We start from the raw sequence: 10,928 nt of genomic DNA, 5'->3' as shown, positions 1-10,928 counted from the left end.
CCACAGACCCGTGGCCTAATCTCCCGGCCTTGAGAGCAGGGAGGCAGGTAAACAGCAGTCTCATCGAGCTCCGGGAAAAACAAACCTCGCCGGTGAACTTCTCCGAACAGCGTGAACCGTCTCACTTCTGCCTGCACTCGTACATCCTCCACCTTATTTACAAATAGGAGAAATTAACAAACAGATCTTTTATATTTAATTGCATAGAACGTTCTGCAGGTTTAATATAGTTGATAAAATGTGTCATTTAACATGCAGCAGGTTACATAGCATCATACTAGTATTTATTTTAGAAAAGCCATATAGATCTTATCAAGTAGAGATACTGTATCACTTATTTTTAAAGTACAGGCCAAACAAGAACAAGATTATAAGAGACTTATCACACTGTAAAAAACGATATTTTAGCTTTAAAAAGTAAATATTCTGCCTTAAGATCTGAATTCGCTGAAATGCTAATAGTAAGTTAATATTAGTCATGATAAAAGGTCAGATAAAAACAATGACAACAAAAACTAACAACGTTTCAACGTTGGCCTTGCGTCCAACTGTCCACCACCACCATCATCATCATCATCATCTTCTTCTTCTTCTTCTATTCCCTTTGTTTTCTCATTTCCACAGTAGCGATTGGGCTGCCCTGCCTCCACCCCAAGCCCCTCTAGATTCTCCACCGTGACTCTCATTATCCTGGGCTTCTCTCACGCCCCAGACAAGGCTTGTCTCCCGGGCACCATCCCCACTTTGAGTCGTCCCTTTGAGGCAGTGGCTGCTGATGTCTGTGCCGGTCCACAGGCTGGCGTCTGGAGGTGGACAGACGGAGAAGGAGAAAGAGGGAGAGAGAGAAAGAGATGAAGTAAATAGAAATGGTGGGCAAGTGACATAGTAAGGGAAAGGGAGCAAGAAAAGAGAGAGAGAAAGAAAGAGAGAGAGCGGCCAGTGGGCGTCTGGCCATGTGCCAGGCCACTTGTGTCTTGGAAAAGGAGTGGGGATGAAGCAGCAGGGATAAGGCAGCAGGGATGAAACAACAGGGATGAAGCAACAGAGATGAAGCAGCAGGGATGAGGCAGCAGGGATGTAGCAGCAGGGATGAAGCAGCAGGGATGAAGCAACAGATGAAGCAGCAGGGATGAGGCAGCAGGGATGTAGCAGCAGGGATGAAGCAGCAGGGATGAAGCAGCAGGGATGAAGCAACAGATGTAGCAGCAGGGATGAAGCAGCAGGGATGTAGCAGCAGGGATGAAGCAGCAGGGATGAAGCAGCAGAGATGAAGCAACAGAGATGAAGCAGCAGGGATGAAGCAGCAGGGATGTAGCAGCAGGGATGAAGCAGCAGGGATGAAGCAGCAGAGATGAAGCAGCAGGGATGAAGCAACAGAGATGAAGCAGCAGGGATGAAGCAGCAGGGATGAAGCAGCAGGGATGAAGCAGTGCTCAGTGGCTCAGGCGAACACGCTGCCCTGATCAAGAGCAAGAAAGGCAGACAGCAAGGCTTTGGAGCTGCTGGGAGTGAGGGGTGGCATTGGTACCACAGAGGGAGAGCAAGACCTCGGAAGCCACACCCCACACGGTCTGTCCAGCAGAGATGACGCTGGACAACATGGGACGTCCAGCCATGAGGGTAACAAGTTACTGAAGAGCTGGACACTGGAAGACATGAGAGTGCAGGACTTTCAAAATGGCCCGAACCAAATATCCTTTAGATGGAAGTTCCTTCTTCTGATTCCTGCTCTTTCAGAGGCCCAGTGTGACTGGGGGTTGGATACCAGGAAGAGGCGTGGGGGGCAGAGGGGATTGTAAGAAGCACAGAGAGAGAAAAGCAGGACAATCCCCGAGTGTGGGTGCATCACTTTACAACCTGTCCTTTCTGGTTTGTGAAACGTTCCATCAGAAGAACGTTTACCATGCCCTTCGCAAGGAAGACGGATGGACATTTTTTGCTTAAAAGCCACTGAGATGTTCTCACATGCCTTGAGTGTTTTGAGGATAGAGCTGAAGAATAAGAGTAGGTCTTTTTTGGAACATGGCCTGCAGAATAGATCGCAAAAACAAAACAGAATCTGGTCTTTTGCTAAATCTTGCCTTAGGCGACCTTCTTCAGTAGTGCCCAGTCAATATGTGGCAACAGAGGGGTCCTCGCACATGCAGGATTTGGCTGGCTCTGAGAGGGTGGCTGCATAAGGCCCCTGCGCCGAGAGCTCCACGCCTGCAATGTAAGGGCCCCACGGGGCCGGGATCAGCTTCCTGGAACCGCATCCCGTGCTTTGGCTTTCCGGCAGGGCAGGAGCTCGGATGACTAGTCCAAAAACGGATCTGTTCGGACCCTCCCCCTCATTCCTCTCCTCATCTCTGGAAAGTTCTCTGGCTTTAGGCTGGCCTTGACCCAAGGACATGATGTGCTATGCCATACCTGCCCGCTGTGTGCACGCATGCGAGCTTGCAAGCGTTATGCCTGCCTATTGTGACCAACCGGAGGCCCCAGCAACAACAAATGCACCCACATCAATAATGTATTTCCCCCCTCTTCTCTCTCTGTTGGGAAAGAGGGGTAGGGAGGAAAAGGCCATGTGCAGAAAAGTCGATACTGAGAAGGAGACCATAATTTAGCCCCCATCATGCACCGAAACTTTATCAGACTGCCAAGGTGCAAAGTTTCCACAAACAGTTTATTAAAAGTGCTGTGGCGGGGGCTTCTGTGGGCCTTCTTTGTAAAACACATTAAAGCAGACGAGTTAATTAGACATCTCATTACGAGCTGCCGTTTTAACACGCGGGGAAAAAAAAATTGCAGTGTGTTTTCGCGTTAGAAAGCGTTGCAGTGTGAGGAGCTGCATGCCACGTGAACATATACACATGCATGCTAACACATTAATATACACACACACACAGGGGTGAGGTGAGGTGAAAGGAGACCTGTTCAGGAAAGCTTTGTGCATTCATCATTAAAATCAAATATCGTTCTCTCTCTCTCTCTCTCTCTCCCTTTCTCTCTCTCTCGCTCTCTCTCTCTCTCTGCCTTTCTCTCTCTGCCTTTCTCTCTCTCTCTCTCTCCCTGCCTTTCTCTCTCTCTCTCTCCCTCCCTTTCTCTCGCTCTCTCTCTCTCCCTCTCTCTCTCACTCACTTACCCGCTCTTTTCTGTGTCTGTGCTTCTCTCTGAGGAATTCATTTCCTCTCACTAACAGAGTACCTCCTTGGAGAGAGTTGTTGTGTTGTCAGTGAAGGTGGGTGGTGTAGCGGGTGCAACCCCTTCACTTCCTCGCTCATTCTCTCTCTCTCCCTTTCCCATTCTCTTTCTGTCCCTCAGTCCATTTCTCTCTTTCGCTCCCTATCTCACTTCCTCCCTCTCTCCAATCTTTCTTTTTCCTCTCTTTCCTCTTTCTCTTTCTCCCTAATCATGCCTTCATGTTGTCCACACTCATGGCTCATGGCTCTGTGCTCAGACAGGCTCCTCATTCCCTATAGGGTCCTGCCACACCCGGGCAGCTACCAGATGAAGGACTTATTTATCATCCTTGCCCTCTCTAGCGCACTCATCTCCCCACCTCCACCCTCTCTAGCACACTTCTCTCCCCACCTCCACCCTCTCTAGCGCACTCATCTCCCCACCTCCACCCTCTCTAGCACACTTCTCTCCCCACCTCCACCCTCTCTAGCGCACTCATCTCCCCACCTCCACCCTCTCTAGCGCACTCATCTCCCCACCTCCACCCTCTCTAGCACACTTCTCTCCCCACCTCCACCCTCTCTACACTCATCTCCCCACCTCCACCCTCTCTAGCACTCCTCTCTCCATCTCCACCCTCTCTGGCACACTCCTCTATCCACCTCCACCCTCTCTAGCGCACTTCTCTCCCCACCTCCACCCTCTCTAGCGCACTCATCTCCCCACCTCCACCCTCTCTAGCACACTTCTCTCCCCACCTCCACCCTCTCTACACTCATCTCCCCACCTCCACCCTCTCTAGCACTCCTCTCTCCATCTCCACCCTCTCTGGCGCACTCCTCTATCCACCTCCACCCTCTCTGGTGCACTCCTCTCCCCACCTCCACCATCTCTAGCACACTCCTCTCCCCACATCCACCCTGTCCAGCTCACTCCTCTCCCCACCTCCACCCTCTCTAGCGCACTCATCTCCCCACCTCCACCCTCTCTAGCGCACTCCTCTCCCCACCTCCACCCTCTCTAGCACTCCTCTCTCCACCTCCACCCTCTCTAGCGCACTCCTCTCTCCACCTCCACCCTCTCTAGCGCACTCCTCTACCCACCTCCACCCTCTCTAGCACACTCCTCTCCCCACCACACCCTCTCTAGCACACTCCTCTCTCCACCTCCACCCTCTCTAGCCCACTCCTCTCCACCTCCACCCTCTCTAGCGCACTCCTCTATCCACCTCCACCCTCTCTAGCGCACTCCTCTCCCCACCCTCTCTAGCACACTCCTCTCTCCACCTCCACCCTCTCTAGCCCACTCCTCTCCCCGCCTCCACCCTCTCTAGCGCACTCCTCTATCCACCTCCACCCTCTCTAGCCCACTCCTCTCCCCGCCTCCACCCTCTCTAGCGCACTCCTCTATCGACCTCCACCCTCTCTAGCGCACTCCTCTCCCCACCTCCACCCTCTCTAGCACACTCCTCTCTCCACCTCCACCCTCTCTAGCGCACTCCTCTCCCCACCTCCACCCTCTCTAGCACACTCCTCTCTCCACCTCCACCTTCTCTAGCACACTCCTCTCCCTGCCTCCACCCTCTTTAGCGCAGACTTCTCCCTGCCTCCACCCTCTGCGTTAGAAAACACACTTCATTGCTCAGGGACAAAGGTTTAAACCTGAGTTTAGTTCAAGTTCAAGTTCAAGTTCGTTTAGTCTTTCCTTTCTCTCCCATCGTTACCTCGTTTACACGACTGACCCCACCTCGCATCATAACCCCAACCACCTGCATTAAGTTAAGTGCTACATACAGCAGCACCTGTGCCTGGTGACCACATCCATTATACAACTATTTAAAATGCACTTAGCAGTTTTGTGATTATGGCCCGGCACCAAATAAATGCGCAACGTGAAATTGCACCTAAAATCACTGGACAGAGTGCCAGGCTGGAGTGTCACACAGGGGGCCAGTTGGAGTGCCACACAGGGGGCCAGTTGGAGTGCCACACAGGGGGCTGGCTGGAGTGTCACACAAGGGGCCAGTTGGAGTGCCACACAGGGGGCCAGTTGGAGTGCCACACAGGGGGCCAGTTGGAGTGCCACACAAGGGGCCGGCTAGAGTGTCACGCCGAGTTTAACTGCATCCGCAGTGCCACTCCCCCTGCCTGCTGCTCTCTTGAGCTGTCAGTTAGCTAAGCAGATTTTGGACACAGCTGGGCAGGGGGTGGTGGTGCGGTCCTCCATGAGATTCTGGAGCTCAGATAGCACGTCCAGAGAAGGGGGTGAGCTAGTGGGTGGGTGGGTGGGGGGAGTGTATACCGGCCCCTGTGAAAGCTGTTTCCTTGGAGCCTCGGCAGGGAGAGGCAGAGCTCCACAGATGAAACGTGCACAACGTCTTACCCATGCTCCTGGCTGGCTGGGGAATCAAAACACTGACCCGTGTACATGGGCACATGCCTGTCACGGATCTCTCTTTAGCTCTGAAAAGGTTTTTGCCACCTTCTTGTGAGCCACGCGCACACGCACACGCACACACACGCACACACACACACACACACACACACACGCACACACAATCAAACATAGAGATGCACATACAAACCATTCCAGTGTCTGCTCTGTAAATCCAGCAAATCCATACTTTGGCCTTATTTTCTCTTTCTTTCTCCACTAAGCTGTGCTCGCAGTCCTCCACAGTCCAGTCTACCTAGCCTCATTTTCCTATCCCTGCCTCCCAAGCCCCACCTTTCTCGCCCCACCTTTTTAGTCAAATCTCCCTAGCCCCGCCTCCCTAGCCCCACCTCCCTAGCCCCGCCTCCCTAGCTCTGACCCTGTGGCAGCTCACATGACCACTATGCATTTGACTGAGAAAGCATTTTGGATCTAGAGGCCAAAAAATATGGAAAGAGTGTAAACTGCAGAGGCACGCTGGGTCACTGACAGACATGAATGTGCACATTAGCCGTCTTCTGCTCTCAGATACTCAGACACAAGTGAGGAATCTTTTAATTAGAGGGCAACATTTTGAAGATGGAAAGAATGAGAGAGAGAGAGAGAGAGAGAGAGAGAGAGAGAGAGAGAGAGAGAGAGATGCTTACTTCACTGCCAACCAAAAGCCTGTCAATGATAAATATTAATTAAAACTGCACCTCCAGTAGCTCTGAGAGCATATTAATGTTACTCATGTCTACTGAGTGTAAACAGAACCACCGAGGTCCTGTTGGCAGTCGGCTGGAGGCCTTCTCTCATGCTGGGTGAATTTTCTGAAAGCCTTTTCTCTTTAATACACCCCATTTGACTGACAACAGATGCCCAGACAAAATTGTTTAAATGCTCCATTTTGAGGCACAACACAGACAGCGGCCCCATCCGCCACACACGTGTGCATACACACACACAAACACACACACAGCTACTCTCAAATATTTCTTTTGTGCCGACATATTAAAAGCGATGCTTTCGATAAACCTGAGATGCATCATTATTGCATACACCTGTGAAACAGAGGGCAGTAAATTATGTGGATGTCTTTTTGTTGTTGTTTTGTTTTATTAAAAATTTTTTTTTTCTATAGGACGGAACATATTTCCCTGTGCATTAGTGTGTCACTGTTGATGAGGCAGGGGAGAGGCAGTCTCCCCTCCTGCACTCTGACCACACCTTGTTCCCCTGCTTCCACACCAGCCAGATGAGGTCAGAAACCACGTCCGACCCGGCCGGAGCTTCCTGAATGCCCGCCAGCGCCGGGTTCCGAGGGTAAATACGTGTGGACACAGATGTTCACTGTTCCCTGATAGATAATAGAAAGAGAATTCAGTTTCTGGCATGCAGGAAGGCATGTTTATTAGATCAAATAAAGGTGGAAGGGTTTGAACCCAGGATTAAAAGCGGATCCTGGGCGATTTTCCTGCCTCTGTTGTTCAGATGGGCTGTGAGCCAGCATGGCTGCCTCACCCTGCTCCCACATGACTGACATGGACTTGTAAATCTGTTGTGGGAGTATATTAGTGGCAGTATATCAATGAGAGTATGTCCAGAGATGGGTAGAGTAGCCAAAAGCTGTACTCAAGTAAAAATACTGTAAAAAGTAGTTATTTAAATTATAACTTAAAGAAAAGTAAGAAAATACTTTCTTAAAAAAAAATACTTTCTTAAAAAACAATCAAACAAACAAACAAAACAACAACAAAAAAATCCCCCAACAACTGAAAACATATTTGGACCTAATCACTTTGTGATTAGACTCCCTCTAATATACTCTCACTGATATACTGTCATGACTATACTCTCACTGATGTGTTCCCACTGATACACTCAGAAGTGGGTAGTAAAACGCCACATTTACTCAGTTACATGTACCTCAGCACCCTTTTGAACAAATTGTACTTTTAAGAGATCCCTAAAGATGATCACAGAGTGCCGCTGCTTTGCTTCAGTAAGTCAGACACTTTGTGTTTAGCACAGTCTGTGGGAATATACAGAGTTCTTGCCCAAGGTCACGTCGTTATATTTACATTGCGATTAAGCCAACGGGTAAATAGCTAGTTATCCTATGTTGCCTAGCTAACAACTGCGCCTGCATGTGGTCAAAAAATATATATGAATATATAAAATCAATAACAACCCTTAATTTTAGAACACTGAAACCTTCACAATCTTTCTAATCTTGAAAATATGCCTCAATATTGTTCATGCATTCCTGCACGCCACGAGTTCAGTTCAGCTGCTGCATTTTTGTCTGCTGCTTTAGTTTAGAGCTGCGTACCTAGCTACGCATTTTGTCTCATCATTGTTAGTTTCATATTAATAATGAGAGCGCATTATGAGAGAGCACCGATTTCATGCCCAGATATGTGAGCCTTTTAGAAAAGGATATATTGCGAGCTACCTTTCATAAATGTAATCATTTGAATCCCGAGGCTGTTCGCTGTGCCGTTGTGCCGGTCTAGTGCCCAGTTGTCTGACTTACTGAAGCAAAGCGGCGACACTCGGTGATCATCTTTAGGGATTTCACCAACCCTCCCACACTTCACAGGTTGTGGCAGGCCTTGGAAAATGTGAAAATAATTTTAAAATGTAACAGAAGGGACCTTGTGGGATATAACGGGGTAAAAGTATATTTTTGACCTCGCAAATGTACTCAAGTAAGAGCACAAAGTACCCTCTTTTAAAACAACTCTTAAAAGTACAGTTTGTTCAAAAGGGTGCTGAGGTACATGTAACTGAATAAACGTAGCATTTTACTACCTACCTCTGAGTGTATCAGTGGGAACACATCAGTGAGAGTATAGTCATGACAATATATCAGTGAGAGTATATTAGAGGGACTATATCAGTAAGAGTATATTAGATGGAGTATATCAGTAGGAGTATATTCATGGCAGTATATCAGTGAGAGTATATTAGAGGCAGTATATCAGTCAGAGTATATTAGAGGCAGTATATCAGTGAGAGTATATTAGAGGCAGTATATCTGAGAGTATATTAGATGGAGTATATCAGTGAGAGTATATTAGAGGCAGTATATCTGAGAGTATATTAGATGGAGTATATCAGTGAGAGTATATTAGAGGCAGTATATCAGTGAGAGTATATTAGAGGCAGTATATCAGTGAGAGTATATTAGAGGCAGTATATCTGAGAGTATATTAGATGGAGTATATCAGTGAGAGTATATTAGAGGCAGTATATCAGTGAGAGTATATTAGAGGCAGTATATCTGAGAGTATATTAGATGGAGTATATCAGTGAGAGTATATTAGAGGCAGTATATCTGAGAGTATATTAGATGGAGTATATCAGTGAGAGTATATTAGATGGATCATATCAGTGAGAATATATTTGTGGTAGTATGTTAATGAGAGTAGTGTGTTAATTAAATGCTTTATAGCAAAACTACAGACATTTAACTATATTCTTACCATATTTTCTGTCTGGAATGTTTTTGCATTCTTGTCTTAGGTATTTTATTAGTTAATTATTCAAATACTCACTGAAATGGAAACGCACAACAAATGTATGCAGCCATTTAAAGGCTTGGGTGCCTTTGCCTTAGCCTCATCTGGTAAAAGTAGAGAATTCACACAGCTCTGAATATTTCACTCTGAATGAACATCTGGTGGGTAACCTGGCAACTAGCAGGTGAGGGAGTTGGGAGTGATCTGTGCAAAAGAGATCTGTGCTTTCAAATCTGATGCTGAGAGGAAACATCAGGCAAAGTTTGGCTGGTCTAAAAAAAATGACCCAGTCCATAAGGTCAAGGAACTGTGAAATTTACCTAGAGGTTAAATTAATCAGAGGAGTGGAGAGAAGGAAGACAAGATGGGGAGGGAGAGGTGGGGAGAGGCATGAAAAGGATGAGAGAGAAAAGGAGAGGAGAGGAGAGGAGAGGAGAAGAGAGGAGAGGAGAGGAGAAGAGAGGAGAAGAGAGGAGAGGAGAGGAGAGGAGAGGAGACGAGAGCACTAAGCAGATTTTCGACTGGCATGAGTGAGTGAGTTGGTGTGAATTCTGGCAGCTGTTTTGGCAGGATGCTGTCCAGGTGGGAAGTCCGTTATCCAGGCATCACAGCTCACTGGACTGCTGCAGTCCAAGCCTGTCAATCAAAGCACAGACAAACTCAGAGGAGCAGAGAATCATCACCTTGCAAAACAGCTGAGCACATGTGGGCCTCTCTCCCTTAGATGCAGCCTCACTAAGACTTCTGCTCTACACATGACACTCAAATACATAACTTCATATGTGTGTGTCTGTGTGTGTGTGTGTGTGTTTTGGATGAGGCCAGGGGTGGTGACAAGTCCTCAAAAAAAGCCTCCTAATCTACTGCTTCTGAAGGAAGTCGTCGGTGGCTCCACCCAGAGAGGGGCGGGACTAAATGACCGCCAGCCCCTGTGCTGCAGCTCCCGGCTGGAGGTCGCACTAGACATGTGTCAGATACCAGCATCCCGGGATGGAGACCGGTAAAAGTAGCTAGGCAGAGTAGCTGTGGTTATTACTCCATACATTTCTGATCTTAAAATTCAGGTATTCAGCTGAGCTATTCCTTGCACTCCCTGCTACCCTGGTTCACAAGCCCGGTGAAACACACACACATGCACAAACACACCACCACACACACACACATGGCCATAACCACACAAACACACGTCTATAAAGAAAATAATGTAAACCACGGTGAACTGGGGTGCATTGTAAATCCACTATATATATTCACTCTTTCCTCCATTATGCAAGGCCGGGAACACAACATCGCGGTAAGAAACGTCTGACACCAGTCATCTCAGAATGTTGACGCGTGACATCCCTGACACTAGCAGCTTGTTTATTGCTCCTCCTCTAAAGAGGAGTCTGGCTGGCAGGAGCCTGTCCTCTTCCACCTGTAATATCTTCTGCTGGGGCGTGGAGAGCAGAGGCGAGTGCGCAGGGATTCATTCTCCCGCTGCCCAGGACATGCCTGGTAATATGTGAAGCAGAGCAGAGAAAAACAAAACAAAACAAACAAACAAACAAAAAAAAACCAAAACAAAATATAAGAAAACAAAACAAGGAAGGAAAGGAACGAGGCAGTCCACTTTCACATGGAGGTGGGATATGTGCTTAAACATAACTGGCACGAGACAAACAACAAATAAATAAATAGAAATCAATATTCAGATATCAAAGTTTTCAGGATTCATGGCTTTTCCAAAAACTGTTGGCCTAACTAGTGAGCACGCTGCCCTGCTGTGATGACTATGGTGTGTGATGTCTCTGAAGCAGAAAGATTTGCATCAATGATCTTTCTTTT

The 10,928-nt window shown here is 47.8% G+C and overlaps 1 long non-coding RNA gene across 1 annotated transcript; it reads right to left on the bottom strand.

Moving 5' to 3' along the window:
* Window positions 1–209: 209 nt before the first annotated feature.
* Window positions 210–8,244, bottom strand: LOC145656222 (uncharacterized). Its single transcript, XR_014121883.1, has 3 exons — window positions 8,033–8,244; window positions 6,805–6,934; window positions 210–803 (listed from the first exon to the last, which is right to left on the bottom strand). It is a non-coding gene; the product is annotated as an uncharacterized LOC145656222 (long non-coding RNA).
* Window positions 8,245–10,928: the final 2,684 nt, after the last annotated feature.

This window comes from Electrophorus electricus, unplaced genomic scaffold, assembly GCF_041902795.1.
Source record: "Electrophorus electricus isolate QZ-2024a unplaced genomic scaffold, ASM4190279v1 Scaffold63, whole genome shotgun sequence".
NCBI lineage: Eukaryota > Metazoa > Chordata > Actinopteri > Gymnotiformes > Gymnotidae > Electrophorus > Electrophorus electricus.
This window is presented reverse-complemented; position numbering and strand designations above follow the sequence as displayed.